A 27,937-nucleotide genomic window follows, 5' to 3' on the forward strand; every position below is an offset into this window, starting at 1 on the left:
CGATTGTACCGCTGAGGAGCCTCCGATAAGACAAAAAATATAAATAAATAAAATTCTCCTGGCATTTTGCTGCTCTGTCCCTACGACCAGATCAGCATCAATTTATTACCGATGTGATGGTTTCCGCCTGATGTGTTTTTGTATAAGCACAAATCAATCCTGAGTTTATTAGCTGCTATGATGCATTGTAAAATGACATTACTCACGGTGCCAGATGAATGCCATTCATTAGGAAGCAATGCTGCATCGACTGTAGATGTGCAGGGAATAAGAGGGTGAAAGATGTATTGAAAGGTGTTTGGTGTTTGGACTTTAATTTGTTATTGTGTTTCTTTCAGTGTTAATTATTAAATCAGTTAACATTTAGTATCTTCGAACATTAAAGATAGATAGACAGATAGATAGATAGATAGATAGATAGATAGATAGATACATACATACATACATACATACACACATAGCTGCAAAGTCAACCACTACAATATGCTGCTATATGGTACCAAGTTGCCCTTCATAATATTTTATTATATTCTAACTTGTATTATCATATGTATGACTATTCAAGAAGCCTGCTTATTAAAAATCAACTACTTTCATTTCAAATGTTTAGACAGTGAGCAATATGACAATGTGATTTTAGTCATCTGAGGTGAAAGTACATGAGTATTACTTAAGTATCAAAGGTAAAAGTACTTGTGTGTTTTGTTATTATATATTTTATATTATTGGAGGGAGGCCAAAAACAAAAAAACTGCCCTTTAATTAACATATTTACAACTATCCATGTAGGCTACATCTTAAAAATTCAATTATATACTTTTATTTTAACAGATAAAAAATCCAGTGCACTTCTCAAAAGTAGTTTTTATTTTGATCCATTCTGTTTATTATTATTATTTTTTTTTTTTTTTATATATTTTACTAACATGATTGAGAGAAGTGTCTTCAGAAACACCACAATAAAATGTCCTTGTAAGTCGGGCCACACACGGAGTGGAGGAAACGGCATGAAATCATCAGCATGGATGATGAGAGACTGACTTGGATGCTGCTTCTGCTTTCATTATGTAAATATTCCTTCAAACGTCACACACACACACAACATCATTGTAATAACACCAATTGCACGGCGCCAGACAACACAAATATTGTACTATGCTTGAGTAGAAATGCCTCTCACAAGGCAGCAAAAGCACATTGCAAACCATTTTAGAGCATTATTGTAATTGTCATATTAAAATAGCATATGTTACAAACAGCACCTCATGCAAGGGCCACCGGGTCTAGTACTACCGGGCAGCTGCACGTTAATGTAACCAGATAGTGTATTATGCAGGTTGTATCATGTGTTATATTGCACAGTTAGCTAAGATTCTGCATGTGATGCTTATAATGCTCATGCAGTGCCTCAGAATGCACTAAACTGATTTGACAAAAATTATAAGGTCATATACACAGATATATTTCTGTTCTTCTTGTGTCTGTTACAAGGAGGGGGAATCAGCAGACCACAAATCTGATTAGACTTGATGAACCCTGTTGGATGGAGGAGTAAGTGGAACACCAGGACATTTACATTGAGTCCAACGGGTCCACATGGCAGTGAATACAGAAAATAAAAAAAATAAAAAATAAACTCAAGCAGCTTGTCTGTGTTTGTTGTCACACAGTTCATCAATGTAAGAGATAATCAATAATCAGACTTTAACATAATATACAGAGCCTTCTAGTCTGCAAACACGCATTTAGAGATGAGATGAGAAACACATGACAGGACACACACAATGCAATCGGGCTTAATGAGGTAATTGGATGTGAAACTGTCATTCCACCTGGTGAGTGACTGTTTGAAAGAGGCAAATGGCTAGACAGCAACAAAAAAAAAAAAACAACCTAATCAGCCTGGCCCACTGAGAGCCATTTTATGCTGCAACATCAATTACAAAAGAATTGCTTTAGGGATCCTCTGGCCAGGCTTTCCAATGCATCACTTATTAGAGAATCCTTTGCTGTGACATGTACTCATCAGAGGATAGAGGCACAGGCGCTAGACAAGGTCATTTATGAATTATTTGGATTTGTGTCACATTTTTATAAATACATTGTTCCACAGTCAATGTCTGAGTCTGTCTGTGTGTTAGGGGAGTGGAGTGTGAAATCAGCACTTTTTCTTCTTTACGTAACTGCCACTTCCATACAGTGCTACGATGCTTGAATACAGTAACACTTACCTACTTAACGCTGATCAAGCATCAGACTTGTCCCTTAGATAATGGAAATTCTGTCCGAACGGGGTCATTTGAATTGGGCTCATTATATGATATTTCACAAAGCTAATGTAAATGGATAGGAACACCAACATATACTGTATATAAAAGCGAAATCAGCTGTGAAAGGAGGAGGATGAAAATGAAATGGCTATTCATTTCTCAAACTATTGGTAGGTATGTATCTCACACAGTTATTACACCATCTCAGCTCCACACTGTTATAATGGAGGTCATTTACTTACTATGGCAGTGGGGTAAGAGGTATTCACACCCTTTACTTAAAGCAAAAGAAGGAATACCAGGGCCACATTAATCAGGTAAAGGGACCTGAGGCAAACATAGTGGCCCATATTAAAGCCACTATCCCATCTTACTGATATGAGCAATACCAAAATAAAATAAAAGCCATGCATTTAAAACTTAAATGTACATGAGTAATATTATAAAATGTATCAAAAGTAAAAGTTTTCATGATGGAGAATGGCCCATTTTAGAGTGTTTAATTCTTATGTGCATTACACTGTTGGACTTTTACCGATAGATTAACAAATAAGCAGTTTTTTTAATGTTGCTGGTTGTAATGGAGCTAATTATTATTAATTAACTACTTTATATACTGTAAGGTTGTTTAATATGTCACTTAAATGGATTATTTGTCAAAACAATCTCACCACAAGATCTATTTTGTAGTTGTTCCAGAGTTTGCCCAGTTGTCATGAAATTCTTCAATTTAAGGACTTATCATCTGTGCTGGCAATCATCAGTTTTCTACTTTTCTGTATTTTATAAATCATGTTGTCTAGTAATACCGCAATCTGTCCAGTTTAAGTTAATACCAGTACAATATTGCCCCCTAAAATATTGTGGAGTAGAAATATAAAGGAGCACAAAGTGAAAATACATTGCACCTCAAAATTCAAAAGTACAATACACAAGTTTAAGGTGTTGAATGTGTTTCCTTCCTCATAAAACATTCACAAAGTCGTTTTTTTGTTGTTGTTTGTTCGTTTGTTTGTTTTCTGACAATTTGAAACCTGCATTATTTCATCCATGTTTACATCCTAGCAGTCTTCTTCTTCACTGCCTTTGCTCATGCATGCATGAAAACAAGCAAAACATTGACCCCAAGTGCAAAATAATAGCCGCATAGCGCTACCGGTGGTCATTAACTCCACAGGGTTCCTTTTAAGTATAGCTGCTGTACATACATGAGGCAGAAAATCTTTGTTCCAAAGCCTTCCTGTGTTGAAAGCCTCCGTGTTGAAAACAACTGTATCAGGAAAACAGATTCATATATAAGAGATGCAGTTAAAAAAAATCTGTGACACCTTCCTGCAGGGTTGTGCGGAGGTGTGCGGAGGTTTGAGTGTGTTTATTTGTGCTTTAAAACATAACTGCCGTAAAACAATCAGAAAATGTTTAATTTCTTTGATTCATGGCGTTGTTGGCGCCAGCGCCGCTAGCTCTCTTCATTCACTCTCTAGCTCGATCGACCTATGCTTCTCTCTCTCTTTCTCTCTCTCTCTTGCTCGCTCACTGAGCCAGGAAGGAGGGCCCAACTTAGAGTGCTTTGTTTACAAAGAGTAACTGACAAATCCTACATAGTATAGATTTAATGCCACATATTTATCAAATCCTAATGGTATTATAAGATAGCAGCTTTTATCTCTGCTTTGCCCCTGATCCTCATTTGACACCAGTTTAATTGAAAAAGCATAGAAATCAATAACATATTCCAAGATCAAATTAGATGATTATATGATTGTATCTGGGTCTTTCTTGCCTGTTATCACAAATCTTAATGTGATGTAATGATATTAGCTATGTATTTATATTATTTCCACCAGTCCAAAATTGTTACAAACCACACAATCAAGGTAAGTTTACAAATTAGTTATGTAGGCTTGCAGAGATACTTCTTATGTAAATAACAGAAGGCAAAGAGGTAATTCAATCACTTCAGAGGAAAGCAGGTCTTAACATTCTTAAGACTGATGATTCAAAAATAGGCAAGTTCATGAAAAAGCAATACTTGTGTGTGTTTGTTGAAAAAGCTTCCGTTCCAATGACGACACGTTCTCCAAATCAAATCCCGAAGCCTGGAGTGCCGGGAAATGATCATTAGGAGACTCAGTGGCACTTGAGACGTCGCTGTTGATGCTGCTCCTTGCAACCTCATGGTGATATGCGTCGGCAATCAATGGCAGGAGATGCATACCAAACAGCCGGGATAATTAAGGTTGAACCAACAAATATAATCAACGCCCAATCAGCCTGTATTGTGGCACACCACTCTGCCTGAAGAAGCCTGAGTTAATTTATGTGTCCACATAAAGTGGTTGGTTGTTAGAACATAGTTGCCTGCATTTCAATAAGCATTTTGTATGGAAGAAACCTAATATATGAAACCTTCAGAGGCTTTGCAGTCAAAAATGTGGTCACTAGCACTGTCCTGATTCCATACTAATGCCAGCAGGTTTTGAGCATGTGAGGGGGATGTGGTAGGATAACAGGTGTTAGATGGTGTTATCAAGCTACATAATTTAGATGACAATGGAGCTATCTTTGCTATCTAGGGCAAACATCTGCTATGGAAGACCATGCAAAATGAAATAACTAGTAAGTGAACCTTTTGGGATAAACTTTCATGCCGAATATTGTATGTGTGTGTGTGTGTGTGTGTGTTTGATTACTCTTTAAAATAAATTGTGAATGTTAGTGACACAACCTGAAAATAGGCTGTGGATCATGAGGTAGAGCAGGTCGCCCACTAATTACAGGGTTGGCGGTTTGATGTTACAATGTTACAGTGTTACAATTTTATTTAGCAGACACTTTTATCCAAAGCAACGTACACCAGATAGTTGATATAACACAAGCAAGGATCTAGTCAGGAGAGAACAATGTAAATGCCATGAGGCTAAGTTCAAGTCCGACAGGCCATAGGTGCACAGAGGCAATGTGTAGAGTGCATATTAGCAGAATTTTTTTTTTTTGTGTCTATCAGGTGTGTAGGTGTTTGCAAAAGAGCTGGGTCTTTAGCTTTTTCTTAAGGATGGAGAGGGATTCTGCAGATTGGTGGTTCCACCACCGGGGAACAACAGAAGAGAAGAGTCCAGCTAGCTACTTAAAGCCCTTGTTGTGGTGGTATTACCAGGCACCTTTCATTGGCAGAGTGTAGTGAGCAGAAGGGAGCGTAGACCTGAATTAGGGAGTCCAGGTAGGTGAAAGCAGTTTTAGTTGCTGTTTTGCAAACAAGCGTCAAGGTTTTGAATTTGATGTGGGCAGCAACTGGGAGCCAGTGGAGGGATATGAACAGTGGGGTGACATGTACTGTTTTGGGCTGGTTGAAGACCAGATGTGCTGCCACGTTCTGGATCGATCTGCAGAGGTTTGAACGTGCATGCAGGGAGACCTGCCAGTGAGGAGTTCTAGTAGTCAATGCGTGATATTACAAGAGCCTGTGCCAGGAATTATGCTGCATACTCAGTCAGGTAGGGTCTGATCTTCCTGATATTGTATGGGGCAAATCGACATGACCAAGCAATCAAGGCCATGTGAACCTTAAAATTTAATTGGTCATCAGTCGTGACACCCAAGTTTTGGACAGTGGGGAACACACCCGTTGTAAGTTAGGAGTTGATGATATGTGTGACTGTGGGCTTAAGTGCAGGGGAAATGGTCAGGTGGATGGATGGTATCAGGTCCAGCAGATGGGTAGTGGGATGAGAGTCCAGTAGAAGCTTGGAAACTTGGTGTGACTTGGAGACTAGGTGTGAAGCCCTGTTAGCTGGCGGCAGCAGACTGAGTCGGTCAGGCTCAGAGAACTGGTTACTGACGGCAGAAACCTTATCAGTAAAGAACATGTCTGGGGTGAGCAGTGTGGAGGTCAGAGAAGGAGAGGGATTGAGGAGTGAGTTAAAAGCAGAAAACACTTTTCTAGCATCTGTGATGCCACATATCTTGTTCTGATAGTAAGTTTTCTTAGCCATTTTTAAACTGGAGGAGAATGATGCTAGGAGACCCTGATAGTCACTGAGGTCAGTGGACTCTCTGGATTTATGCCATTTTCTTTCTGCCACTCTGAGCTTTGCCTTTTGCTCCCTGATGACTTCAGTGAGCCATGGACTGGGGGGACGTTACGAGCAAGTTTGGATGTTAGAGGGCAGAGATTGTTAAGAGAGGAGGCTAGTGAGTACCAGAGTGTGTCTGTAGCCTCATTGACAGGGAGTGAGGAGAATTCATTTTGAGGAGTCAAGGTAGCCAAGACCTCACTTTCAGTGGAAGGAGACAATTTTTGGAGGAACATGAGGATGTTCTGGTAAGGAGACCGTGAATTGAATAAAGAAGTGGTCTGACAGATGTAAGGGGGTGACAGTCAGATTTGCTTTGGAACAATTCTGAGTCACACAGTTTGATTCCCAACTCATCCTGTCCTCCTGTTCCAATGACTCCCAAAAAGACCTATATGAGTTTTCAGCGCCCTCTAGAGGATGGATGGGGACCAGGAGAACGACTCACAGGACTGTTTTATAATATAAGGATGTTTTATGGTGTGACAACGCTGTGGTTAAGGTCTGGTTAGGTCTAGGCACAAAAACCACTTAGGGTTAGGGAAAGATCATGATTTGGACACCTGAGCCACTGCAAATCACGGTGCAAAACACCGGTGAAATACACTGCATCTTGCAGCGAACAGCATACTTAAGCCAGTATCTTTCGTGGGGAAAGACTCGAGAGGCGAACAGCGGTCTCCTGCAGTAAAGGCTGCTTTTTGTCTTTTTGCCATCTCTGCTATCTAACCAACCCAGCCTACCCACCTCCTGCTGATAAGGATATAACTGTATATTGACGTCACCTGAACAGCATCACTTCCATGGGTATAATTACAACAGCCGCTAGATGGCATAAACGTAACCATAAGTCATTTTTTTTTTTTTTTTTGGCTTATACTGTTGTTTTTCTTGTGAGGACGGGCTGGTCCACATAATACTGAAGCCCAAATTGCTCTCAATGGTCAGGCAAGCACTTTGCACTATTACCACACAATGCAATTCACAAAAGACACAAAGGAATTACTCACAGATGTTTGAAAAACTAAATCGCTGTAAATTACCTGTAAATTGCCGATAGTGATGAGAAAGGTACTGGGAAACAACAACACCAAAAAAGTAATAAATTTCACAAAGAGAAAGCCAAATGTGTCATTCAATAGTCACAGTTAAATTTTTGTCCATTGGTGTACATAATGAGTAATCTACAAAAAAAGTACAACATGTTAAAGTACATGGATTCCTTCATATTAACTGCAAAACTATGCAGTATGCATACAGTACTATTTAATAATCGGTTGAAGCTGAATCTCTGCTGCTCAAGAGCGGAAGAACATGGCTCCCAAAGGGTGTGTTAAATTACCTGACAGCCTTCTATATATCATCGTACAGACTCTTGCTGTCCCCTCCCAACTCTGCTGTGGTAAAAAAAAAAAAAAGCCAGATCCATAGATTAGACAGCATATTTGTCTTTGACATTGAAATGAATCAAACTAGTAAAGCAGAATTTGAGTGAGAGTGCCAACATTTTAATGCAAAGGAGTGAGTTCAAACAAGGAGTTTCCTCCTACTCCTAATCTTTCTTTTCTTTTAGCTTAATGACTTTTTTTTTCTCTTGTAGAGGCATGAAATTCAGTAAAATAATGATGAGGCAGAAAAGCCTCTGCTTTAATTAAGCAATGCTATCATTGTAATCATTTTTATTCATAAACAAGAGTTAAAAGCTGTAAAAAAAGATGCTCTAGAGAGAGGGATATATTATTGATTGAAGGCAGAGATTAGAAATTAATGACCCATGTGTCCCAGATTGAATAATCAATTTCAATTAATATCAATTTCACAGTGCAGCTGCTCTGTAACAGTTCCTCAGATCGGCTTTGGTGCCGTTCATTTTTCAACCTCTCGGGGAGAACGCACCCACAGAAGGAGTGCAGAGACCATGCCGGGCGGAATCAGAACCTCCCAGGGGCAGCAGGCACTGTTATATATATCTTTGATGCTCTTTCTTCACAGGTAGTTAATGTGTGTCTCACTAGCCCCTAACTCAAACCACCCATTGCTTTGTTTTCAGCTGAGGAAAATATCAACAGCACATATTGATGCCATATTTGGACTCCTCCTCACGGCAGAGAAGAGAGCAAGCGATTGTAGGAGCTGGTAAGAGAACTCAGTGTTCCTATTTGGCCTTGAATACATCCCAAAACCATCCATCATTCAACTCTTATTCAAGATGACAATGATGAGGTGCCCACATGTGTGTGTATGCATGCATTTGTGCATGTACCTACATGCTGTGGAGAGGTAACAATCTCCCCTGAGAAATGCAAGTGATATTTTGAATCCAAATTGAATGGATGGGGTGATTGCTCCGCGAGAGCAGAATAGTGACATCTCAATAGGCATGCCCTTATCAGGAAAATAATAAGGCTATTTTCATGACCAAAATTAGATGCGTAGACTGTCAGATGAGGGAAAAAAGGTCTGAACCAATTGAACCAAAGAAGATGCTTATTAGAGAGGTTCAATTTGCATATATTGCATGTCAGACATATTGGCAAAAATGTCAAAAACTAAATCAAAAAAGACCTTCTAGTGTATCTGCTGAAATTGCTCCTTGATCAGTGTGAGTGAATTTGACAGAACAGTGACGTTATGGGTATCTGGTGGAAATAAATCATTGCTGAGACATTTATCAGACATAGCAGCAATGCAAGTTTCCCTCCCAGATAGGTTAGAACAGGAAGAGAGCGAGTGAAAAAGGCTATACTTCAATGGAATTTGCAAATATTTCTGTTTTCTCAGAATTCTGGTACATAAAAATCTAGAAATTATGTGGTGCAGAAAGTATTTAAGAGCTGAGTTAGATAATTTTAGACTTGTAAGACACATAGGAAAAAGGCACATAATCGATTGAAGCGCTGCTCTGCCTCCTGCTAGCCTCCACCCCGCCACTTAACTGGCTTTGGGTGAATTGCTAAATGGGCCAAATCCCATCATGCTGCAACACTCAGTGAATAATCTGCTCATCTTCTCATTGCAGCATGTTGGAGCCTGTCGACTGGCTTCCTCTTTGCAGTTCAGGTTTGGTCTTAGGCCTTAGCTCAAGTTTCCTGAAAGTCATCGTAGTGGATAACTTTTAAAGTGCACGAAGAAGAGACTTCTGACAGATCAGTGCTGTCTCAGATGGCTCCAAATCGCCTGGCAGATCCCTTTCAGCCTCTCTTTGAGATGCGAGCCGGAGGGCCTGTAATGTCAAGTGCCTTTGACACCTAAGACAAATGACGCTCTCAGCCCACGTTCGAGAATATTAGAACAGCGCAGATGGATGTATGGCAGACTGGTGCCTGCACAGACACCGAGGAATCTAAATAGAGCTGTTATCATCATCGTCATCATCATCATCATCACGTTCATGTCCACTGATTACAAAAATCGAGTGTGGGGTGGTTAGAGAGCCTTATCATTCGCGCAGGCACCGGCATCTTTCAAAACTTACAAGCATTAATTAAGAATCCATTATGAGTCCGAATCCATCAGAAATGTGGACATCATGCAGAGTGACAACCCATTATTTGAACCTCCATTGTGTTTTGTATGCAAGAGTTGAAACAATTTCTTGTGGGTTTATGTAAAAAGAGCAGCAAAGCCATCTGTTCGAAGCAGTTCCGGACGTAGAGTGAATATTGATAAAGACACCAGTGTTCTCTGTAATGTGTCAGCTCGCAGCTCCATCAGATAAGCCCGAGCAGCAGGGTATCGTGTAACTTATGTCATAACTATCAATCTGACACAAACAGGTACAGCATTTGTCTTTCCACTGGGGATTCTAGGGATCCTGACATGACAAATCTAGCTAAATTACAGCCCATTTGCTCTAAAGAGATACATTTTCACAAGAATTTATGGCTTCCAAGCCCAGGAATTTCCATGTAAATTTACTGTACTGGAAGCCACAGAATGCAATATTTGCAGATAATACTGGTTGTCTGATACCTGTGAGGGCATAGCATTCACATGCAGGTGTTGGTCAGTGAGAGATGCAAGTGAACTCGTGTCTCAGATATCCTTTCACAGACACACTTTTTTAACAGGGTAAACCACTGACTTTTCTCCAGCTCTGACTCTTTATACAATCAAGTGTGGTCTTCTCAAAAGAGCAAGATTATTTTGAATGAGTGAGATTAGAGCTGGTTGCAGATTTGAAATTTTTTTAGGTTTTCTTAATGTGAAGCTTCAAGGTGACATCACTGTGAAGGAGACCAGTAGGATCATGTTTAAGAACCACAGGCCTCGGTAGGATTTTATTACAGAGGACAAGTTAATTTGTAGTGATTATAGATACATCACCTTTGAATTTGAATAGTTACAGGGTCAGATTGAGTCATAAATAAATCATCTGAGAGGTCAAATGTAAGGCACAGTGCTTCGAGATAGTCCCAACATATCCTTTTAAGGTGGCACAGCTCTTTCTAATCTTCATCTTCAGCCTTCATACCAAAATCAAACAGGGAGCAGAAAACGACAAAGAAACAAGATTCATCTCAAATCCCTCTAAGCCTTTATCGAATAAATGCTCACTCACAATGAACCCGGTGCACTGGAACAGATGTAAACAAGGACTTGACACATACATGCACGCACACACGTGCGCACACACACACAAACACACACACACACTCAAATACGTAAAGAAAAAAGCAGTGACAAAAAAGCACAGCAGGTCTTCATGACTACATACAGAATTAAAGTTAATTAAACTTATTTATAATTTTGAAAAGTCTATCAAATATTTTTAGACTACCTGACTAACAATTTAATTTATAAAATATCAAAAATGTGAAAAATGTCCATCAGATGACTACCCCTAGATTGCAAGATGCTTCAAATTGTCTGTTTTTATCTGGCCAACAGTCTAAAACTTCACATTTGAAAAGTTGAAAAGCAGCAAAAGTTTGGCACTTGGAATTAAACTATTTCACACATTGAAGTCAAGTTTATGTATGTTGCCAAGTATCACAAATCACAAATTTGCTTTGCAATCATACGAGACCCTCAATTCCAAAAATACCCCCACCCACTTTAACAGCAAAAAGTGGAATATTATGTTTCATTTACCAGTCTTGTGGAGCACTACTCAGCCTCAGGAAACAGTTGTGTAATATGTTCTGTGGTACTGGAGAAAGACCACAAGTTTGTAAGGGAAAGCCTGAGTTACAAGCTGGGGACATGGAATGTGAAAGACATGGGCATTTCCCAGGCATTGAGGGTCTAAGGCCATCCACAGATGATTAGCTCATCACAGTATTTGATGGGGAAGATCTGAACACGCCAGTTGTACTCAGGTGTGGTCCAAAACAACAGCACCAAGACCCTTTGAGGAACTGGACTGGGTCTAGTCCCAAATGGATTCTGGAGTGGTTCGTTTGTGGTGAGAATGTGATCTGACCCAACTACAAAGCATATCCTGCAAGTTTGAGCTAAACAGCTACTGTAGTCAGGTGCGCTTTGCATACAGGGATGCAGATGAGTGAAATCAACAGTTGCTAGCAGCTAGCCAGAGACTGAGTCAAGATCCAACCTGGACCAGTGCAATGAAGTACATTGCCAGGGCCTTCTTCCTATGGAAGAAAAGTCATTCTTGCTCCCACCTAAGACACATCTGACCAATGAGTGGAGTGAACATTCTCAGGTGGCTTTTAGTGATGGATTTTGGGTCATTTGAATTTTTTCTGCTTGGAAAAGAAACTAGACCAAGGGGGAAATGCAACAACACCCTTAGTTGCCAAGTGCTAACTATTCCTTAATCATAGTTCATTTGCCAAAACCATCATATGCAGATATTTATTTATTTGTATGCAGACATTTAATCCAGAGTTTTGCAGAATCGGTTTGCAGAATAAGTTTATGTCACCAAGTCGAAACTAACTGAATGTTAAGCAGCTCCAAGGTTTTTGGAGCTTGACCCATACTGGGGAATAAAAGTAAGGATCTCTCAGTCTCTGCTGCATATTTTTAATCTATCTCCCCAACTTTTTGTTGTGCAATACTAATCACTCAAGTACAGTTTTAATAAATGCCTTGTACGTTTGATTGACAGATTGTAAAAATACTAGACTAATTAACTAATCGAATAACCATTTCAACACTAGTTCCTTCTGCCTTGAACTGTCATTTGAAACAATTTCAAAGTCAAATGAGTGTTTGCAAATACAGAATCTCTAGACATCCACTTAAAATGACAATTATCATGGATAACAAACATGAATCAGTTCTCGAGGAAATGAGCTGCCAGGGTGCCAAGTCAACATTTAATGTCAAAATGTCTGGAGTATTGTGATTGCTTTTGGAATTACTGACCCAGTTGAAGCCTGATTAAAGTTAATTGCTCCCCAGTGTGCTATGACCAAGCATGACAGATTGCATGACTACGTACATTCACATTTATGCCTACATAGCTGAGCGTGAATGAATACCTCTATGGGTGCTGCCAAGAGGGATTGCAGATGAGGGCTAATGTGAAAGCTATCCATCACGTTTTGATCACTATATTCTTGAGAGCTACTCAGTGGGAACTGATGATAAACTGCTGAAAACCCACATAATCTCTCATTGAGCCTGGAAGTATTACAGTGCTTTTCTTGATAGAAGAGATTATTTCATGTTTAAAAGTAATGACCTAAAAATACACGGTACTGATCGGAGTAAGTATATTTTATTCTTGTTTTCACCCTCATCTCTCGCACACAAAGATCCCGTGGCTTTTTAGTCGACTCAAAACATTCTGAGCTTGGCTCTGAGGATCCATGCAAATATACAGCAAATCCCATCACTTGCATAACAGAAGTACATTATGCATAAACTGTGTGAGTAAAAACAACTGCAAATCTGATCTTTTGATTAGGCTGGGGTAATGTGACGGTCATTAAATATTCAGAGACTGTGTCCTCTATTTTCAGTTCTGAATTCATGTGAACATTTTCACCACAGCATTATTTCTCTTATTATAATATCCACTCAATTAAATCCCACTATGTAAGATGATGTTACTTTTTTTTTTTTTCTTGTTACGAACAGTCTGTACAATTTGTAGTAACAGCTGAGATTTTTAGAATTTGGGGACCACGACCTCATCAGTGGCTTCCAAAATAAAACTAAAAATATTTACACAAGAACTGTCAAAAGACAAGAGGATGGAAATTACAATTTGCCTTTTAAATTCTTTAATTTCACAAATTCACTGTGTTGTTTTGTTTTATTTCTTGGAGGTTACATCTGTGAATTAAACACCTCCCTCTGATGTAGTATTCAAAAACAAAAAAAGACAACACATTTTCCAACTTGCAAAGACTTAGAAAATACAAAGAAATATTGTTGGAGGTAAATAGTTCCTCAAGGGGAACAAACCCAGTTACAGCGGCGCTTTCCTGGCTTTAAAAGATAATGAAGTAGAATGCAGCTGCATTGCTCCTAAGCTGCTCAGGGTTTTGTTTGTTTGTTTGTTTTTTTAAATTATTATTCTTCATTTTTTTCACCGTCCCTAAAAAGCATATTTTTTTCCCTGCATGGCTTTGATGTTTACATCAAATTGACTGATAGGTTACTTACTGATAGTGTCATTAGTAGCAGTGACAAGAAAAGAGCACTCAGCTCAAGTAAGATTCTAAAGTATTAAATATGACTGGAATGATAAGATTACAGCTTCCCTTTCCCCAAAACCAACATATTAAACTGTATTTCTATTTAAAGTCCAACTAAAATTAAATTGCATTTTTTTGTGACAACAGCATACATTCAGTATCTGCACTGTAAATTACTTGCCCTGTGTTCTCCTTTGAGAAAAAAATCAGAAAACAAAAATGAGAAATTTATGTTAATTTTTTTGGTTTCATGATGGTGTCTCTTCCATTAACATATTTTGATATAGCAAATCAAAACTTGCATAAAGCGATAACGTGGCGTTCTTTAATAGGCAGATCAGATGGTCACACTGAGCCTGATAGCATCCTGCTACACAACATAAGAGTCACAGATAATAATGTGTTTCAAAGAAATCTCTGATTTTCCTTTACATGAACTTTAACTAAATTATTCTAGAAACTGTTGTACATTTTGTAAGTATAACACGTTTACTTTAGGTAGTACTATAATAAATCATCCTATTACTTTTTTTCCTAAGAATCTGGGACAGGTAAATAAAAAGATTGTCTTGCATTTCTCTCTACAGATAAGTAGAGTGAGTTGGGTCAATCTACAATAGGTATTTTTCCAGATGAGTAGCAGGTGAGTATAAAGGCAAGTATTAGGTTCAGTGGTTTTAACATCAGAAATGATGACCTTGATGCAGAAGAACTTGACTAATTTAAAAAACTGAAGTAGATGAGTAAATTAAAGTAGATAACATGTTTATGTTGCAATTAAGACATAATATATTCAAATTTAATATTAGATAATGCCTTTTAAGGCCTAATATTTATAAAATTCAGTTTCATTTTAAGGACTTGAAGACACCCTGAAATCAGAGGTAATACTTAAAAAGAGTAAGTCAGGGAGCTTCACCTGTGAGGGCTGTGGAAGATGCTGGGTATCTTTGTCATTGTGTTTGAACAGTTTTAACTGTTGCTGAGAATTCCACATTTAATTTTTTTGGTGATTAGAGCTCCACAAAAGAATACCCGTCCAATCTCATTGTATTGAGATGACGGGAGACAGACTGGAAACATCGCTAAATAATGCAAAAACAATTTGGATGGACAGATTAAACTAGGGGTAAGTGGAAAAAAAATCGTGTTTTGCAGGCCAGGTCCTTTAAAATACAAATAATTGACAATCCATCTACAGAACACTTAAGCTCACTTGTGGACACAACACATGGAGTATGAACTCAATCCCGTCTCGAACAGGGTAATCTGCAGGGGCGGTGTCCATGATAGTGGACAAGTGCAACCACAGCACCTTGAGATGCTCTCCTACTCGAAATAAACAGGTGCCTTGAATTTTGAGTCACCAAGAAATCTCTCCAACCACTTGGATGGCTCTTCACCAGTGAGGACAACCTGTTCACAGAAAATGTGGTAAACAATGTGAGTGCACATGAATGCATTTCAAAGCCCTTTGTCCTGGTAACTGTCAACTGTACAATAGCAGTGGAAACATAAACCTCACACCTAAAATATTAATAATAATCATTATTATCTCTGTCATTTAATTGATTGAATGTAGACCAAAGACACACTGTACACAAGAAAAATGTCATTTTATGTTTTAAAAATGATTATAGACTATCAGAATTTGCAGGAGATCCTGAAAGAAAAGCCCTGTCACTGAAATCTAACTCTAAAAAAGTTTTTCATCCAGATGTAACAGTGAATGAATGAAATCTTTACCATTATATCATTACTTTTGATACAATTCATGAATTCATGCTGAAGCTAGCCAGCTACCCCAAGTTATAGCTGGTTCCAAGGGCATTAGAACAGATAGCCTGACATTATTCATTGAAGGTAGGTAGCTAATGTGAGCTTAACAATGTTAAGTTAACCACTGTGTAGGGTTATCAAAACATTAACACTGAAACTCAAATTAGCTGACGACTCATTAGCCTAACGTAGTCACCGACATATAGTATTTGTAATGTTAAAATATAATTTGATTCAAAATAATTTTGATTTCATCTGTCATTTAAACTCGTGCATGCATACGTGTGGGTCTGGAACTGCAGTGTCTAGAACTGCGGGGGTGGGTGTGGGGGCTCTCCAGCCCTGTAGTTCGATGTTTCTCCTTTAAAAGCTTTTTTTGTAGGAAGTCCACAGTTCTAAGAAGGTCTCAATGTTAATGTGATGCTGCAAAATGAGCAGCTAAAAGTAATATGACTTTGAATTACAAATTGTATAAAAACATTTTATTCACTGAACAGTAGTCATGTCAGGTCTATTATTGCATGGTCAGACCTGACTACTAATATTGTTTTAGTATTGCAATAGAACAAAGAGAAATGTCCATAATGACCAATTATGAGGATAAAAAAAAAAACACTTCTTCGCACATATGTATATATTAGCTACAGTACAGTATGCCACATACACAACAGTATGCCACATACTGTACTGTTACGACCCTCTAAAAACAGCTTGCCCACAGAAAGCCCAACATAATTAAGAGTCAGGATATTCCACAATGAATAAACAAATCTATTAACAAAAACAACAACCAAATAACAAAAGCTGGTGAGCCAGCCAAAAGGAACAAAAAGAAGAGGAGACACCCAGACCAACCCACAAAGGGCCGTAGGATCTGGGCTTTCTCCTCTAACCTAAATCTAACAGAAATAAAGCCACTACCAGACTCACCAACCAAACCAAGAAACTAACAAAGGTAAAACTAAAACATAACAGGACAAACACAAGAACAAAACTGCTGCTGCTCAGGCTGGAAAATGGAAAAGAGAGAGTGCAAGCCACATTCCTTCCCTCTTTATAGGCCCTCCCCGCAATGATCCGATCAGGGCCACCTGGGAGAGAGCACAAACAAATGGTCAATAGAATATCAGGTTATACATATCCCATCCAGCAGGGGGGGGGTATGTAACAGTGGCATAATCAGAATTATAAGTACATGTCAGTTAGACTGAGGCTGGTATGAAGACAAGTTACATAAAGTATAAAAAGCAACATTCATTTTTAAACACAGTAGTTGTTAAAAGAAATATGAACATGAATAATAATACTGTAATTATCTTTCTAGATATGTTTTAGTCCATCTCTCCTTCTTTCAAAGCCAAAAGAATCTCCACAAACTTGGATTACTACAATTAACATTTTCTAGAGCAATTGGTTCTTTTGATTAAAGTCAGAAACACTCGAAGGTTGGCCTAAATTGCATCAATCTCCAGTGATAGTTACTATAGATTTTACTGACTCCTCCACACGCAAACTCTACCATTCCCAGTTTGATGAGTGATGAATTACAGATTGGAGAGAAAAGTCTAAACATGTGTTCAAGATGAACTCCTCAGCAATTCAATTTTTACCAAACACTGTCACTGCACTTCGAATATTAATGGCACATTTCTTTTTCTCTCTTTGACCTTTTAGTCTTTGTTCCTCCTTGTTACAATTGTGGGGTATCATAGTCTCCTTATGTGCAACAAAGTCTTTCAACAATACAGGACTTTGAAGTGTCCTCAAGCAAGACAGTGACTCTATAAACCAGCTCCTGGGTGGCTCTTCTGCTGATGACCCTGACCACTGGCTGCCATGTGGAGGGGGACAACAAAAAGAAGCAGTACTTTAACTGTATCATTTCATACCCCCATTTATATTTCACCATTTCACAGAATATTACCTTACTAAACCAAGGGGAGAAGAAGATTTCTGCAGCTGAAATGATGATCCCAAGTAACTAGCAGCTAAAGAAATAAATAACATCGTGATCATCATGATGTACATGATGAAAGTGTCTGCCTGCAACTACAAAATGGTATCAAACTATCTTGAGAAATCTGTTTATCAAGCTACATTGGAAAAACCCACACAGTATGCCCTGCCAACCTAAAATGTACCTCAGTTTAATGAGGAACCTCTGAAACCAAAGATAACTAAAGAAAGACAGCTTTAATTGCTAATTAATGCAATGTGAAACATATAGATGCTGTGGATGGTGAACACAAATTAAGATTTTCTTAGATCTGAGACAGAGACCTTATGTTGTCATGGAATCTGCACTCCTTCTTGTCATGACATGTCTGCTTTGCTTTCTGAGATGCATGCTGAAAGAGTTTTCAAAAATTATTGAGTTTGTGGGAGCCAAAAATAAGATCCGCTTGTAGTCGGAGCACAGAAGGAGGGTGATGTTTGAGACATTCAACACTGGTTTCTTTTTAGTTTCTTTTTAAGCACTTAAGCATGACTTATGTTCCCTTAACCTTAACCAAGAAGGTTTAGTCAACAAGATTTGATAAAATTACTGCTGTTGTCCTTGTGCTACCAATGGGCCACCAGATCACCATAATGCTCACAAGTCCTTTTGTATAGTGCCCAGCAGGTAGCAGAGGTAAAGTTTTTGTAAATCCTAACCTCAAAGGACTAATTTGTGTGCAAGAATTATCTATTTGTATGCATAGAAGTTAACAAATTAGTAAAACATACCCATAATATGTAATTTCAAACACAAATTAATTTCTTCCCTAAAATGAATAGCATCATGTCATTGACTTTGGTGTCTAGCATTTGGCAACTATCGCAGCTTGAGGCTGCAATGCCACTGATAGCCACTAGATGCTGGCTCCAAAAAATCCCTGGTACCAATTTACTCCCATTCAGAAAGAATGGGAGTTAATTTTTCAACAAGTCATTATGGTCTTAATTACTAAATTCGGGCCCTCTAATAAGTGTGCTAGTGGTTATTTAGTAAATTATTACCCTGTTAATAAGATTTCAAGATTATAATAGGCTTTGACGTCTCCCATGCAGGTGTTTATTAACAGCTATGTTTGACAGTTCACTGCTCTCCGCGGCTCCAGGACTGAGTCGGACTATTGTCACAATATCCCAGTGAGTATAATGTTACTTGATTATGATACCTGCCCTGTTAGCACAATTTAGCTAAAATACTGTAGCTTATGTTAGCCCAAGTGTGTACTACTCAGTGTTCGCAGTAGGCTAGCATTCACTTAGGTCCAAGGTAGCAGGCAGTGGTTCCAGAGCATAAAAGGTAACACTCCATACTCTATTTGGAAGGTCCTAGCTCTAAACAGAAAAGATGGCACTGATCATAAACAGCAACTCTGGACTCCAGTGCAAATAAATGGATGACATCGCACCTCACTACATCAATCTTTATATACAGACCATATATACAATCTTTATATATATAGAGAGAGTTCATTTGCCTATCAAACTGTGTGGCCAACTTTATAATACCCTTTTTCATGTGGTTAGTCCACTTTTCTTTTACTTTTCCATCATATGTCAACACACAATGACAAATTATTTTAAGAGTTCATGCTTTTGTTATAAGCCAATATGTTTCTTATGTTTGAAATTATCACATTGTTTCACATAAAACTCACTTACACATCTTATTTCTGAAACTTAAATAAAATGTTGTCTGTTATTATTCTGCCACACATGAGTTTAACTGTTCTTTGTGGGATTATAGGAGCCTTCAGGCTGCAGGCTTTCCTACGTTCAGCACTAACTCTGAAGAAATGTAGGTGGCATGTTTCAGATATCTGAATAGCATTCATTATACAGTATGAATCATAACCAGGCACACCTGCAAGTTGACTTCTTTCAGAAACATTATGATATTTTAATCAAACAGTATGTCTGTGTGGATGCAGGAGCATACACACACAATGACCTCTGACCTCAAGACATAAGGATGTCAAGGAAACATTGAACAGGACTAAAAACTCAGCCTCTTCCCACCAGTCATGGGAGGAATATGGATAGTTATGGAATTTAACACTTTGTTTTTTCCCAGATATGGGCAGACTGCATCAACCAGAGCCTTTCCCAGGCACCCAACAAATGAACTGATGAACTCACTCTCTTCTCTAGGTTCATATGATCAATGGACAAGCCACACTCCTTTTAAGTGTGTCCCTCTCTCTTCCTTTCTCCTTTTTATTCACAAAGAATGTCTAAAATAGTTAAAAATGCTAATAAATGTGTAAATATATATGTATCTTGGCTTGTCTAACCTATGTTAACTTTTATTTATTGCTTTAGAAAAAAATAATTATTTTGATATTATGGAAATTCAAACTCTGCTTCAAAATTTGTTGATTACAAGTCACACATATTATTGCATTGGATTTATTTGATATTAACCAGTGCAAGGGTATTATTTAGCTGTGGCTCGATTGTTAGGATAATGCTTTCTTAATAGATTGAATTACAGATTAGAAAATGAAGGTTTATTTATTTTATTCTGTATTTTATTTGGTTAATCAGTATTACAATTGCTAAGTGCTTTCTCACTGGTTCCTGACGTGTTGATGATTTGGTATTGATGACAGAAATGAGTGAGTATTCAATTTGCAAGCACATAATTTTCAGATATTCTATAGGAATAAAATGATCTCCTTTTCATTTGAAGGTCAATTTTTCTCCCCACATAAAGGAATTAATTAGTAATCAATGCAGTTCCTCAGAAGAGCACCAGGGATCATTTTTCTTTCAAAACACGCCTCCTAGGCTAAAAGTTGTCTCTTTGTCTTCTGCTTTTTGGCTTGATTGCTTGCTTGCTGACCGCTGCTGTGGTGTCTTATGTCTTTTTTTTCCCTCTCAGCCTTGCCAGCCGTTGTGGCCAGTGTTGCATTTTGGGTGTTGTCCTATTTCATTTTTCTTCTGAGGGCTGAAAGCCCCGGAAAGAGACTCAACTAAGAAGCAAAATATTGTTTTTTAAACTTTTTAAAGACCTTTCCAAGGACTTTTCTGCAGTAGCATAGGCAGAAATCAGTGTGGGTGGGGACAATCAGGTGGGCCTAGCCTGTCCAAGACCAATCATACTTAATAGGTTCTGAAACGCATATGTTAACCAAAATAGGCCATTACAACTATACATGCCTGGATGCACCACATTTTAATCATACAAGCCTTATACATCATCAGAGGTAATGTTACAAGCACCAAGATGAACATTAACAGCCTCGCATAGCCTGGCACGGCAGCCACATATTCACACACAGCTGACAGACGCAAGAGCATCATTAATCAAGTGTGTAGGCAGAGGTACACTGGCACCAACATGCTCAGAAACTTTAAAAATGACACATGAACATAGCCTGGCACGGCAGCCACATAAACCACACACATGCATGCACGTGCATGCACACACACACACACACACATACTCAAACACACACACACACACAATAGGGCTTGGTGTTGAAATTATTTCATTATAGTCCAATGATTCAGTCAGTTCTCTTTCAAAGGAGAGCAGAAACAAAGAGTTCAGTCAGTATGTCATAATTGATGCCCTGATGCCAGTTTTTGTCCAACTAACAGTTGAAAATTGTCTTTCACAGTACAGCTTGTTGCTGCTGCTGACAGGGAAAGGTGTATGTATGGATGTATGTGTCGTTACTTCTTGGCACTTGTTTAGGTGAGGCTGGCGCAGGAGTAGGTGTCTTTTTGTGACTGCTTTGTTTCACCATGGTTTTTATCTTAACCTACATTAAAAGCAGCTAGCTAGTGGAAAGTAGGCTTCTGTTCCTCTGTGCAATGCACGGGCTGTACACTGAGTGAAAGAGGAGAGGCTACTCTCAATCTGGCATTTGCAAAATGCACTGCCCTTCAAAAGATCTGACCTATCAACGTCATTATATGGTAAACAAGAAGCAAGAAACAAGAATTGTTTTATTTGTATTGGTCCTGTAGTCAGATAACTGAAACGGTATTCATTGACTGCTATTCACTGGATGATCCAGCAAAAGTCTTCTGATTGGTTGGGCATGAGCTACTCTTTTGATTACATAGAGCTCCATGTATCCAACTCTGCTGCCTGCCGCTGAATGCATCAAGACTAAAATATACAACCCTACGGTGGGTTTAGCCTACTATGTGGCCTCAGCGAGTCTAAGTCCTCCCCAGCGTTGGATTCACTCTCCTGAAGTGCTGAACTAAAGCGCTTCACTGAAACTGCAGCAGTTCTCATCTGGCTCATATCCTGGCAACCCGGGGATCCCCAAGTCTGCTTCACCTTGCTCAGCGCTTTCCGGGAAGCTCGCCTCATCATTAACCCTTCATCATCCATGGAAAAAGTAGTAAACCATCTGCCAAGAGTTGATGCAAGAGCTATACAAAATTACATTTTTATTGGCTTTACTTAGTTACTTGCCCTTATTGCGCTTTTTGACTCATTTTGATAATATTCATGTATTCATTCATTCATTCTAGTTGTATATATGTATATAGCCTATGCTAAGTATTCCCCATTCATCTATATTCCTTGTTAGTTCAATAATATCTTGTTTTATTGGCAAGTAGTTGTACTTGAGTATTCCTTTATATCAGAGGTGGAGGTAACTGTATTCAGAATTCACAATTTTCAGATTTAATTATTTCCCCCTTAATTAATTAATTATTAATTAATTGATTGATTAATTAATTAAGGGAGGTGGTGCCCCAGTATACTTTTAGGAGTGGTTATTGTTAATTTCCAAGTGTAGTACTACTACACTTGCTACACTTTGAACTCAGTGTTTTAGTGGGCTGTTACTGAAATAAATGGTCACCATCAAAGTTCCTCTTAACATATTAATTGTTGGATTTGATGAAACCCATATTCAGGTGCTGCACCTGCTTATTAAAACAGTGCACATCCATTGTTATGGTGGCTCCCATAGAGGCATCCTGCCTAGCTGCATTTTCTGAATCATTAACGCTGTGCTGCTGAGCAGGTCGCCAATTCTCAACAGTGGGGTCAAGCAGGAACAAAGGGGACAACGCTATTCTCAGCCACTGGTATGAATATACTGTAAGCTTTTTTTATTTTCCTCCTTTCATCTCTTTTTCATCTCCTTTTAATGCAGAAAAAGCTGTATGTTTTCATCATAGTCTGAATCATAAGGTATGGACTGCTGCAATAAACCTCTGTACCACTGAGTACTTGCACCTGCATTGCCATATCTATATCCCCAACTCTATGAGCATCAACAGTGACGACTTGAGCTCACAGACAGGTGTGGCCATTCAGGACAGACTTGTTTGGTTAAATCTGTAGATTATCTTTGAAATATGCAAAGAATGTTGTTTTATTTATTTTATGTAAAAGAGAAAGGCTCTTGCATGTTTGCTGGTGGCAAGTGTTTCATTATGCATGTGGAAATTGTTGCACTATGCTGGCTTAGTGCAGTGAATACCTGCCTACCACCATTGTTTCCCCCAACCTCATAGTGAGCTGAAATTGCCAGATCTTCCTTCTGTCCTAAGCAACAATAACAACATAATGCACAAGCAAAAATTCTACATACTACAAATGTAAGTTTGGAGGATTTGATTGTGCAATTGTAGGCCTACTTGGTATATTGGGTGGATTGGATGAACCAAACTGAACTAAGATGGTGAATATGATAGGCATTATTACACAGCATTAAAATTGACACAGCAAAATTGACACTGTTGCATGTTTTGTTCAGCCATTTTGTTTTGTTGACCACTTACTTCAAATGTGAAGACATGCAGATCCAAATCTTAGCGCATTTAATGTCCACCCACTAACTTTTTTTCTGCAATCTCTGAGTTGTTTTGCTTCTGCCCATAGCAACAATAATTACACTTGCTTAAGCTCACACACTGCAGGCTAATGATGGAAAATGTCTGAAAACTGTTTCAGATTGTGCCATAATGGGATGATGACGTTTGCAGAGTAGTCACAGCACTCTACAGCTTCATCTGCAGTGAGCTTGTCAACATAGACATGCAGATACAACCTAAAAAAGACTATAGTCTCAGTACTGTCCCCATAATGATCCAGTAATATTTGCTCCTAGCATATTTTGCAAAAGCACACATACATTTAGCACAGTTTAGATTGGCCCTAGACAATTCTGATTTCAACACCTTTCAACCATGAGTGTTTTCTCACCTTTCACTGAATAATAATAAGTTTGGCTGGATCCTCCTCCTGTGCTGGCACAGCGGACCAGAATTCTAGAGGGTGATCTGGCAATGCCAGATTCTGTTCACCCAATAAAAAGGGACACAGGAAAACTAACAATCTCTCCTCATTGAATGTGTGAAAAGTTAATTTAGAATGTCTCCAAAGTTTTGTCAATGCAAAAAAGTAGTTGACAGATTCTCAGCTATACAGTTACTCATTGTTAGAAATGAAACACAATAAAAAGTTATGTTGATTTCTGCTGGCATGAAAAGTGTGACCCAATTATATGCTTTGCCATTAATGAGGACTGAATGAGGGCTGGAATTTTGCACTGAGTGGTCCCAGCCTATTTGGGACTAATGCCTGGCATGGCAGAGTGTTGGACACTGGTGAGATGAGCTCTCGTTCCCTGTGCTCTGAGATATTGCATTGACCTCTGCAGCCCGCATCCCAAGATTACCTTGACATCTGCTGGGTGGGTTTCAAAAAGCTAATTAATCCCTGCTGACCTGAAGTTTGGCTGTCTGTTCTAAAAGCAGCTCTAGTCTCGGGGTAAAGACCCACTATAGGTCAGCTGCAGCTCCCATATGACTTATTCTTGGAAAATGGCATGAAGCTTTTCTTGGACAGCTCTTTGGCAAGTCACTGAAAATTATGTCAAATATTTGAGTAGAAATTGCTGTTTTCAGCTGGCTTGATTTTTTCATATTCATTTAGAAATGTCAAATTTGTTAGTGAACGGTAATTTCAGTGACTGAGCCACTGCACCGAAAGCCCACAACTCCCTCTTCATATTAGTGAATATGATTTTTTTTCCCTGTTTTGTTTCACAGGCTCTTTCAGCCCACTAAGTACTACAAGCAGTTCTCACCATGAGGCAACATTAATATTCATGAATAATGTTATGCAAAGTAAAGAGAAAATTAATAAATAAACACATTTGGCAATGTCACCCCCTAAAAAGTGCTACAGGGGCCCTGATGGAGCTTATGATTTTTCTTCCATGACATTTGTAATTGTTACAGTCAGGGGAAAAAATAAAAAATAAAAAATAAAGCCTCAATAATATTTCTCAAAGTCCCTCAAGGGAAAGTGATATGCCCCTGTGGAGGTATAGTTACTGCAGGTTCAGAGAAGTGGGAATTCTTGAAGATATTTGCAAGTTTATTGCTCTAGTTTTCAAGCAGGTGAAAAGAGCCATGGGCAAAATCAGGTTTATCTGAGTGATGTTTGTGAGGTATTCTGAGGGGACCGGATAACCCTTTCCGTTTGTCATCACACAGACGAGTGTACTCAGCTGCAGCACCGAGGGAAATTACTAGGTTGTTGTCTACATACAAAATCCACCTTTGAAATGGGATGGTCCTCAGGCAAACATGAAAGATTTCTTTTTTTTTTGGTGACAGAGAAAAATGTGGCCTATGGTACCAGTGAAGGTCAGACAAAAAAGCAAATATGAATATAATTTTCAAAACCTTTGCTCTATTTTCATGTGAGCAGCCATGTTTACATAAAAGCTTTTTCAGGCTTGTCATTCAAAATGTAAAAATTATGAATATTTGGCGTTTTGCTTTTTCTACAAAAGGCATAAAACCAGCTTGGGTTTAAGTGAGACTGAAATTTGGGTTGTTTGGCAAAAAAAACAAACAAAAACAAACAAAAAACGACCCACAAAATAAATTTTATAATTTCAGGAAAGACATCTTTTGTCTAACATTATTGTGTTGTAAGGAGTTGGTCAACTGCGTTTTGCAAGCTTAATTTGAACAACCCCATATTACATGAATGGTTGTTAGATTTGTTATTCAAAAGATATAAGTGATGAATATTTAGAGGACTGCTTTTATAATAAAACTCAAAAAGCAAGCTTTAACTTCTAGTGGTTTAATTAACATTGGAATTTGATTCGGTTCTTTGTTTGGTTCAATTAAGCTAAATTTGAACAGCAGAATTAAAAGAATTTTAGAAAATAGATATCTATCTGACAACTCTTTCTTAGGTCTCTGTTAGAATTTCCTCTCTGAGCTGAAATGGTACCAAGACAGACACACTTGCAAATCATAATACTATACAAGGCATCAAAAATGGTACATTGGCATTTTCTGTGTGTGGCCAAATGAAATAAAACAAAGTATATATAACATTAGAGCATAGATTTCCTCAGCAACAACTCTCCAAAACCCCAGATTATACATTCAACAACAACATTATTTTTAATGCCCAATGCCAATGGTTTTTAAATATTTTGTATATAGCATCTTAGGTATGGTTAATATTCATCTGCATTCTGATGCTAGTAGCAACAACTACTGGCACAGCTCCATAGCAGGTGTAGTTCAACTCACATTGTTACATCAAACATTCTGACAGATCTGTGACTAAGTAAATACTTTAAGCTGTCTTTTACCTACCTCCCAAATGTACTTCTTGAAGCATTATCTGCAGATACTCTTTGTGTTACAGCCGTTTTGTGAGTACTGAATTGTTAATTTTGTTTTCCTGCAATCTGTTTCCTGCTCACCTAGATACAGTAGCCATTATATTATCTCACCGAGGCCTCTCTACTGCTTGTATAATGTTCTAAGGAACTGTTAATTTATTCTGAGGCCAACTGTTACAGTATGTTTTATCCTGTCTCTACTTCTATGTTTATATTAATTACTGTGTACTTCCTATGGGGCTTAAAGCTGTTCTTTCACTTGTGATACTTTATTTTTTCTTGACATTAGGAACAATGTAACTGTAACTTGTCTAACTCTGTTCTATCTTTTCTTTTCTGATTTAAATAGTGAATTAGTTGTTCAATACTGTTTTTTTTTTTTTTTGTTTTGTTTTTTTTTTTACAATTTCACAATTGCTTCCAGTAAAAATGTCAAAGGTCAGCTGCTCTCTTTGACCTTTATTTGGAGTATGTTTAGCTTGCTGCATAGCTGTGCACCTACACATAGGTTAGTAAGGGCAGATGACCAGATGTAGTGGAGTAAATTAGGGAGTTAGTTGTACAGAGAAAGATTGTGGTTAGGATTTAAATAAGGCAACATTAACTCTTAAGATTGTGAAGATGGCCAGACATGAAGTTCAGTCTCTGGTATGAAAGTTGGATGAGCTACATGCTCATCCACTACCCATACCTTCTGCTGCACTACATAATGGGCACATTACTTCCTGCTTTGGCTTTGAATGCTCACATCAGACGTAAATGGTTAGTTTTGTTGTTCTTACCTCTGTGTTTTTGGGATAGTTTTATTCAAAACAGGCATGTTTGGTGTTGTAGTAGCATTTTGCCTTGCCACTCTTCATTATGTCCCTATTTCATTGCAAATCAAGCACAATGATTCTCACATTTTACTTGATCAGACTAATGGGCGGCTGAATGATGACAACTAAGGTGATGTGATAGTTATGTATCATTCAAAAGCTGTCCCACCAGGTTGTAGTTACATTCATTCGGGATTCAGTTGTTCTTCAGTGTGGATCCAAACCAGAGTCCGCCTATTGAGCATCTGTGTGCTACAACATAAATGGCAAACACATTCCTTTTTCTCAGCTGTACAAACAAACCAAAGTTCTTCATTTATCTCTGCATCCCACAACTCCCACAACAGAAGGAAGGGTGACCACCCCACATGTGCTGTAACACACGCACACACACTTTTCTCATTCCTCCTCTGAATTTTGAACTCTCCTCCCACTACACTCACCTCTCTATCTCCCAGGGCTCTCAGCCTCTTGTTCTCCATCACCTTCCTTCCCACCTTCATCCTCCCTCCGTCCAATTCTCTCCTTGGATCCATGAGGACTTCTGATCTGCAGTCCCTCAAGACCTGCCCAAACACTTGCTCATTCCCCATCTCCTTTTCTCTGACTTGTAGTATGTCACAACTGATATCACTTGTCCTCCTGGTCATGGATCTATTTTGGCTCTCAGATGAACAGACCAGGGAAACGGCAGTTTTTAAAGTATGTGATTGCATTGTGAAGACGACCATCTCTAAGCTCAGTGAA

The 27,937-nt window shown here is 38.5% G+C and overlaps 1 pseudogene; it reads right to left on the reverse strand.

Annotated features, from left to right (window-relative positions):
* Positions 1 to 1,726: 1,726 nt before the first annotated feature.
* LOC121900591 lies at positions 1,727 to 27,783 on the reverse strand (annotated as a pseudogene).
* Positions 27,784 to 27,937: the final 154 nt, after the last annotated feature.

The sequence above is a fragment of the Thunnus maccoyii genome, chromosome 7, assembly GCF_910596095.1.
Source record: "Thunnus maccoyii chromosome 7, fThuMac1.1, whole genome shotgun sequence".
In the NCBI taxonomy this organism is placed as follows: Eukaryota; Metazoa; Chordata; class Actinopteri; order Scombriformes; family Scombridae; genus Thunnus; species Thunnus maccoyii.